Here is an 8,559-nt window from a genome sequence, read left to right as displayed (position 1 = left end):
TCATCAATTAATGAATAGTTTCTGGTCTTCTCAAGTTTTCTCCAATTTGCAAGTCTGTAAACAGGCCTGTGATGCTGCATCATTTAACAATTCTCGTATTTCTTGTTCATCTGTGTTTTTATGTGTTGTTAGTGTGCTAGTAAAAACTTCCTTAATACTTGCTTTCTAAGGGAAAATCTTTGTGTTTAGAAAAGGGAAAATGGAGAGAGATGTAGAGTCTCCTTTCCAGGCAGGGACAATGTTTTCCCAGTTCTCTCCGTTCTGTGTTGGGGAAAATCAGATTTTCCTACAGTGGATGGTCTTCTGAGTCACATGTCATCTGCATCACATTTATAGGTGCAAACTGTCATGTACTGAGTTCCCAGGTAGCTGCTTCAAGAGTTATTAACAAGTTTAATTAACAGCATGTGAATCATGTACTCACATGTCTTCTACTAATGAGCAATTATCTGAAACCCTTAGCTATGTTACATACTAACAGCATCCAAGACAACACACTATGTCAAAACCATTCTGATTTGCAAAAGAAAAACTCTTTCCAAAGCTATAATTAAATATTGGTAAGATATGTTTCCGTCATCAACTAACAATTAGTGTACCATCTATTCAACCAAACAGACACCCATTTAAATCACAGTCATACAGTTTACATGGATGCTGATCTAGTTCAAATAGGTGCTGAACTCTTTTAAATTGTTTTTGCTGAACAAGCACAAGCAACTCAGCAGTAATACATAGAGATGAAGCCAGTGATGTTATTTTCCTTAAAGGAAAAACCATTAATGACATCACTAAAATATTTGCTGGAATGTCTTACTAGGAATGCCTTTTATATCTTGTATTCTCTTATATAAGAAAATATTCTCTCCTTTTTTTTTCCCTCAATATTTGTATATTAGAGATTACAAGAAATCTCTGAATAATACCCAATGATATATTGCCTCCCCTCCACTAACTTGTTTGTACTATGTTAAAAGCAAATAGTAGAGTAGCTAAAGAAAATATCAATAATAAAGAAATTAAATCCTTGGTGCTTAAGTATCTGTTTGGGGAACAGAAATATTCTAGAAAACTTTAGATGTTGCCTCTGTTGATGTACTTGATTGAGTTCTCTCCAATGGTGCATGGAAGTGAGCAGCTGATGATATGAAATCTACCAACCCTTCAAGCCTTTTGGTGGGAAGCTCTGCGAGGAGGGCTCAGGGAGCCTGGGGATTTAAACTTTCTCCAGTTTCTCATGTTGGCTGTCACTGAAGGCAAGAGGCTCTGTTGGGTTCAGAGCGGCTTCCCCAGCCCTGCTGACCCAGCTGCTCCAGGGAAGGTTCAGCCTGACTTGTGCAATGGTTTTTCCCCATGTTTTTCCTGAGACTTCTCCTTTGGCCCAGTTCCATACACTTTATCTTTTCTCCACAGAACCGTCTCTTACTCTTTCTGGGCCTGATCCCAGAAGCACTGGGATGACAAGAGATCATGGAAGAGAGTTGCACTAATTTTAGTAAGCTTGGGAACACTGTCTGTGGAAATCAGAGAGAATAAGCCCCCAAAATACCTAAAGAAAATGGTGAAAGAGCTATTGATGAAGTTCTGTTCCTCATTGAATTGAACGGGAATGTTTATTAATAATGTAATTTACTCCAATAGAGTTATGACTTAACTTTATATATTCTAAGGTGTTTCTAGCAACAAATGAATTATTTTAGTAAACAGAAAGCATTTTGATTATTCTACCATAAGACATTTTCAAATCTTTTGTGGAGGTACATTTTTGTCGTTATTCTCTTATAAGGAATTCAGTAGAGAAAAAAAAGCACTGGGATGCACTAGGATCCAAGCATTATATGTTTGCTTAATATTTTCCTTTCCTAGTCTTGGGGTTTTTACTTTTCCTGGAAGAAATTAACCATTTGATTCCCTGAATAGTTGCTGTATACTTACTAATAATTCAAAAATAAAAAATGCATCAGAATAATCTCTTCAATAAGATGGTTTGTGTTACAGTATATATATATAAAGAGATTTAAGTAGCTAAAAAATGAAAATCACAAACAATAATGTCCTATTCTTTTCTTCTCTCAATTGCCACACTCATACACACTCATATATATGTACACATATTTATGTATATGTTTTTTTCTCAAATTTGTACCGAAAATGATTTTGTTATTTGTATATCACTTAAAATGACTTTTCAGTGTATGAAGATCTCATTGAAGTTGAACTGGCCTTCATAAATTGATTTTACTTCTTGCTGTGGATGTTCCTCTCTTGCCCAAGGACGATGCAGCCAAACTTCCACACCCAGCATGTGACATGCTTGAGATTTACCCACCACAGAGTTGTACCTCATCATTTGGTGGGCCAGAGGATGGAGATGATTATCCATTAGTCCATTTCACTGTGGCTGGTTGGGTACAGAACCAGCAGGAGAGTTTGCCAGTGCCTGTCAGAGCTGATATTCCCAGTCCTGCTGTGCCTGTACTGAAATGGAGCTGCTTTCTGCCACCTGGGGTACTCCTAGGTGAGGTCTCCAAAGAGTCCCAGTGCCAGTATGGTTGGGACTTCTTGTATCCCCTGGAGCCCAGGAGTTCCTCATGGTGGTGACAATGCATTGGAGCTGTATCTTGTTCATGGGTGAGGAGATGGAAATGATTCTCCATCCTGTAGGTTTTGGTGCAGAGGGTAGAGACAAAGGGTGGTGCTTTCACAGTAACACCTATTGCTGGGCAGATGGACTGTTTTTCACTAGTTGGAGCTGTTTCTGAGTGTGTAGTCCTTGTTTTGATGCTTCAAAACACTTACAGTATTTTATTTGTCCATTTATTGCAACTCGAAGAAAAGAAATTACTTGTAAATGTTCAATAAATCTTTGGAAGTCTCTGTGTGACAGAGACTGCCAATCCAGCTTGGTGGAACACCTGCCCACCAAGGTTCTATTATTTGGCAGTGGCAGATCTCACCTGGCTTTGCTGATGATACTGATCCCTCTGAAACAGAATACATGCCACCATAAACACCAATATTATTTTTTCTTTTCTCTCCTCCACCGGCAGTTCATTATGAGACAGAAATGGAAACCCAAAACAAATAGAAAGGCTTTAACCTTTTTATTAGTGATTATCTCTCCTCTGAGAGAATTGTTTGATGTTGTAGTCACAGAAGCAGTTTAAACATAGACTAGGTCAAGGTGGGAGCAGTGACCCCACCAAAGACTCAGTGAGACCTGTGGAGACCCAGCTGTCTGAGAGAACAGGTCTGTTAAAGAAACCTGACTTGGTCAGAATATACAGATTTACCCAAATCCAATAATATCAGAGGAAAATAAAGTTTTGGACAAAAAGTGGAGAGAGGGAAAAGGAGGGCAGAGTTTTTTTGTGAGACAGGGAAGATCCACTCCAGAATTGTGCTTGTGACTACCTGTCCAGTCAGCAGGAGAGTGAGAAAGCACAAGTTTGAGTGTTTATCTCTTGCACCCCAGAGAAATGCCCTTGCCATAGACATGCTTCCCCTGCTGAAATGCTTTGAAATGTTTTGGTTTCCTAGTGATATGGAAATGGAACATTTTTGTTATGTCAAAATATTTCATAGGTCAGACAGTTCACTCTCAGCTTAGCCCTGTTGCGCCTGTGTTTTATTCAAGCTCTGTCCACTAAAATAATTAATCCAGAAATAATGCACATAGAAAGAGCCAGCAAGCACTATCATTAAAAAGGCAAACAAGCTAACAGCCCTGTCAAATGATCACTTTATTCTTCTACTGAACAGTGTATGAATAAACCTTATCTATATAACTCTTCTGTACCATCTTTTGTCTTTAGATATGAAGAATTTTGTTAGTGGTAAACTCTAATCCAGGATGTAATTTAAGCACATGTTTTAACTGCTCTTTAGAAAAAGGTCTAACTGAACACTTATTTAAATGTTTTTCTAATTAGGGGTTAATTAATGACAGCACCTGAATTTCCTGTGAAGGGATATTTTTCAGATAGAGAAATGGAAGCCAGACAAGTTGTCTTGCCAGGGAGTGCACAGAGTTACAGGCAGAGCAAAGATTTGAGCACCTCTCACCTCTCTGCAGACAGTGCTGTTTTCCCAAAGTTCCATGCAGTTTTATTTCCAGCATTTGTGCCGCATTCACGGGCTCACTGGTGCGCCACAGACTTTGAAGTCAGGAAGTGTGGTAGACTACAAGGATACAAGCTGACAACTTTTGAAACATTCTCTTACCTATCTTTATGGGTCAGGACATAGCAGAATAAATGAGAACCTGGGTACTATTTTATTGAAACCTTTTCTTTGTAATTCTTAGACACTCTAAATCACTAAAAAAAAAATATCCACTTTTCTGTAAATCAGACAAAGGAAAAGGGAGAAGCATTTTATTTGACAGAGAAGGTCAAGAATGTTTTCCTCTTTTATCTACAATTCTGGCAGCCAAGGGAAATCCAGATTCATGAACAAGGAATATTGCTCTTATGGTCAATTAATCTATTGCTTTAATTCCCTTCAGAGTGATTGCTGTGATCCCCAGGTGTTTTTACCCAGAGCCTTCTCTGCCTGTCTTAGTCTATGGTGACAGTCTGACAAATTCCTTATGGACAAGTGCTCACTTATACACGTTAATGCATCAGCCACGCAGCAAAATATTGTTAGGTTAATTAAAAGCCTACATATTAACTGCATGTAAAGGCTAATGCTATCATTATGTAAATCGAGCTGAGTCTTGTTGTAGCTGTTTATGAAGAAAATTATATCTTAAAATGTTTTCTTCAAAAATATTTAATTTCAAGCTTACTTCTGCCTTTGACAGGAGCAACCTTTGTGAACTAAGCAGGGAATGCTGCAGTAAATTTATAGGAACATTTATCAAAACCTAGCTACACCACACTACTAATTTGGGATTCAGCACTTTACTAAATGTGCTAGAAAGTAACAGCAGGAGTTGTTCCCAATTTGTGAATGAATTCAGTGCTCAGAGAAGTGAATGAGCCAAGAACAGCCTGGGAAGAGGGAGGTGTGTGGTTCCTCACCTCTTCTCCACATGACAGTTCTTGCTCAGAATTGGACCCATGAATCTTGAGAGTTGGTTCCATAAATGAGTCACTTTCTGAGCAAAAATAACCTACATTAAATTAGAGTCTGAAATGGTTAGACTCAAAGGAACATTGAGTCTAACCATATGAGTTTATTCAAATATATTTGATTAGATAGTACTCAGTTCAATATCTAGGACCTGAAAATTCCTGGATCTGCCTTCTTACATGATTTGAGTCATCCATTTGATTTTGCCCTGTTCTTAGCATCAGAGACAGTAAACTAATCTTTTCCACTCACTGGCACATTTCCTGGTTTTGTTCTCTCCCAGCTGCTCACCAAGCCTCTTAGTTCACCTTTGTACTGCTGTAGCTTTTGTGCTCTGCTTTTCCTTACATTTCCACGTGCTTTTTCCCAAGGCCTCTCCTTTCAAACATCAGTCTCTTTTCTGCTGATTTTATGTTTTATCTTAAATACACTTTTTATTCCATCCCTTGCTGTAGGTTAGCTTTTTTTGTTTGCTTGCTTCCTTTCTTGCTTTTTTTGTTTTTGTTGTTGTCTAGTGTTGAGTTTTTCTTAAAAGAGATACACTGAATGGTTAAAAATAGTAACAACTTTTTCTTAAAAATCACCTTGCTAAAACAATCTCTCTTACCAGGGGTTTGCATGAGAGCTGTTTGAAGACAGTTTCCAACAGGGCCAGCTAAGGCTTTCTGCTTTTCATTTTCATCTTGAGCTCTTTTTTTTTTTCTTCTTGTTTCTTTCTTTCTAATCATTTTCACTTCAGCTCCAAAACAGATGGGAACTTGTGCATCTAACCCATACACATAAATTTATAAAAGAAAAGAGAGAAAACAAGGGAGGATTTTTCTTGAAATTATTTTTACTTATGCAGATATTTAGCTGATATTGAACCACAGATAGTAACCACAGAGTGACCACAGAGTGCTTTCCTTCCTACCCAGGAGTCCTGTTAATCAAACCCTCTCTTGCATTAACTGGTACAGTTCTGTTAAATCAAAGGCAATACACTGATTTGCTACAGTGTTCTCCAGAAAACATTACCCTCCTCAGGCTGTGTTCTTGGCATTCTCTAGTAGGCGTATCACATCAGCAAATCCAAAAAATGAATTGCCACACAATAAAGCAGCATGGCAATAAATCTATTTCTCACCTGTGCACTGAAGTGTGGTTTTTCTGCAGTGTAAATGGGGCTAACATGTTTGTCACTGACATGTAGACAAAAGATCATGTGCTGACAGAAAAATGCTTGTGATGACAGAGTAATGCAGGGCTGAGAAATCTATCAAGAAAAAGGCAAGGAGAAGTTGTTCTGCTGAGCAGCAATGTATATAATCTACATGTACTTGTGCTGTTGGATCACCATCTCATCTACTTTCTTGGACTTGTAAATAGAGTATATTTAAATTCTTATGCAGGAATCCAAAACTGTACCTTTAATTTTACACACCTTCTTAAGTCTGCTTCCCTATCTGTTATAAACATCACAGGTTTTACTTCACTTATCTTTGACCTTCTAACAGTTAATCATCTCTTTTAAGTTAACTGATCACATCTCCTCCAAGGCTGAGGGGAAAAGACTCATTCCAGCCAAAGCTCTCTGTATATGTTTCCTTGGTTTACTACACAAGCTAGATAAGATTGCACAGTGAAATTATAAATAGCTGGTACTGAGTGAGAACATTCTCACCATTTGTGGCTGTATCTTGTATAGCACAGTTCTTGTGCAGAGCCAAGCATTTTTGAGTATAGAAAAGAAACATCACAAGTCAGAGCCAGGATATTTATGCAATCCACACATGTCTAACAACACGCTTTCATGGGTACAGACATGTTAATATAAAGGTACCTGAAAATTGCAGGAATTGTTGTTACAGTCTCTCTATTAAATATTTCATTGACTTGTTTTCATTTTAATGCAATAGTTTCATTTTAATGGCCTACTTCTATTTGTTTGTTCACTTTCCCAGTGAATAGAGGACAAGCTAATTCCAGTCACTTTACAAACCCACTCAAATCCCATCTAAAAATTGAATTCACTTGTAACTCCATGGGTAGTAAAAAAGACAATCTGAGATCACTGAGTTGAAACTGATTGACATTAGTTGATTTTTATTCTTTTCCTGAATCCAAACCTCAAATTCCATCTAATTCATTACATTACATCTAATTCATTACATTCCATCTAATTCATTACATTAAAAAGTGGAAATACCAAAAGTGGTATTTCCACTTTTTAATGTAATGAGTTAGATGGAACTTTTTATTTTGTCTAATTGCATACAGTATTTTCAGTACCCTATAAATTTACCAGCCATAGTGAGGGGCATGCTTATTTGCAGAGAAGAAGTGCTAAGTCAGGTTTAAATACCAATGGTTTATATGTCCATGTGTCAATTCCATTATTGTCTGAAGCTGTTTTTCAGTGCTCAGATGGAAAAGACACAAAGTTCCTTATTCTTGCAGATCTGGCCAGATAGAGATAGCACTGGGAGTCCCATCTGTGCTGACTTGTTGTTTGGCATCTTTGGGGAGTGCTAGATGTGTCCAAAGGATTTGGGTGATCACGGCAAGAATAACAAAGTGTAGAAGCACTGGACTCATGTACAGATGATCTTTGCCTTGTGATATCAAGAACATTTTCCCATATTTTTGAAAATCTAGAAACCTGAACTGTTGAGTAGCTATAAATCCAGGGAAACCCCAGCCAAAATTGTAAGATTACTTTCCATGGAAAGACATATAGTGCTACACCTTGGGGTGAAAAAGAAATATCTGAATGAGCAAGGGAAGAGGTATCAGTTCATAGAGAAAGGATCTGGAGATACAGGTGATTCAATGAGATCTTAAGGCAGTGTTGACCTGCTTTTGCAAAAAGGTGAAACTTGGTTTAGGTTAGGTCATCATCAGTCATATAAAATAATCTTTCTATACCAGTGAACATTTGTAAAGTCTCAGCTGGATTATTGCACACAGGTTTCAGTGTAACAGCTCTGAAACAATGAAAAAAAGGTACCAAAAGCCACAATAAATGGTAGAAGATTTTGCACTGTTGCACAGAACACAGAAAATGGAATGTGGAAAGGGTTTTCCATTTCATTTGCTGCAAAGTGAACCTGTGTGCTCCCTGTGGTATCCTTTACAGGACAAAAAATGGTGGCTTGCATTTCAAAGTATGGAAATCCCAGGGAAGGAGCTTTAATGAGAAGAGACACAGGAATTGATCATTGGGCAGGAAGAGGGAGAGTCTGGGACTTTTAAAGCAGGTTCAAAGGATGTTTCTTGTGAACGACACAGTTCAGATGCTCCTGTCTTGAGGACTGGCCCTTGTGGCTTATCCAACCCCTTCCATAGCGATTTCTATAAATATATGCTGAAGGTGCACTCAGTCATCAAAAGCAACAGAGTCAGCATGTACCTCAAACCCTGGCTGACTTCAGCTGAAGCAATGTTCATGCAAAGCAGTCAGAGAGTAATGTCAAAAGGAACACAGAATCAAGCAAAAAT

This window comes from Zonotrichia leucophrys, chromosome 1A (genome assembly GCF_028769735.1).
Source record: "Zonotrichia leucophrys gambelii isolate GWCS_2022_RI chromosome 1A, RI_Zleu_2.0, whole genome shotgun sequence".
Classification (NCBI taxonomy): domain Eukaryota; kingdom Metazoa; phylum Chordata; class Aves; order Passeriformes; family Passerellidae; genus Zonotrichia; species Zonotrichia leucophrys.
The sequence above is the reverse complement of the archived record's forward strand: the minus strand, read 5'-3'. Positions refer to the sequence as shown.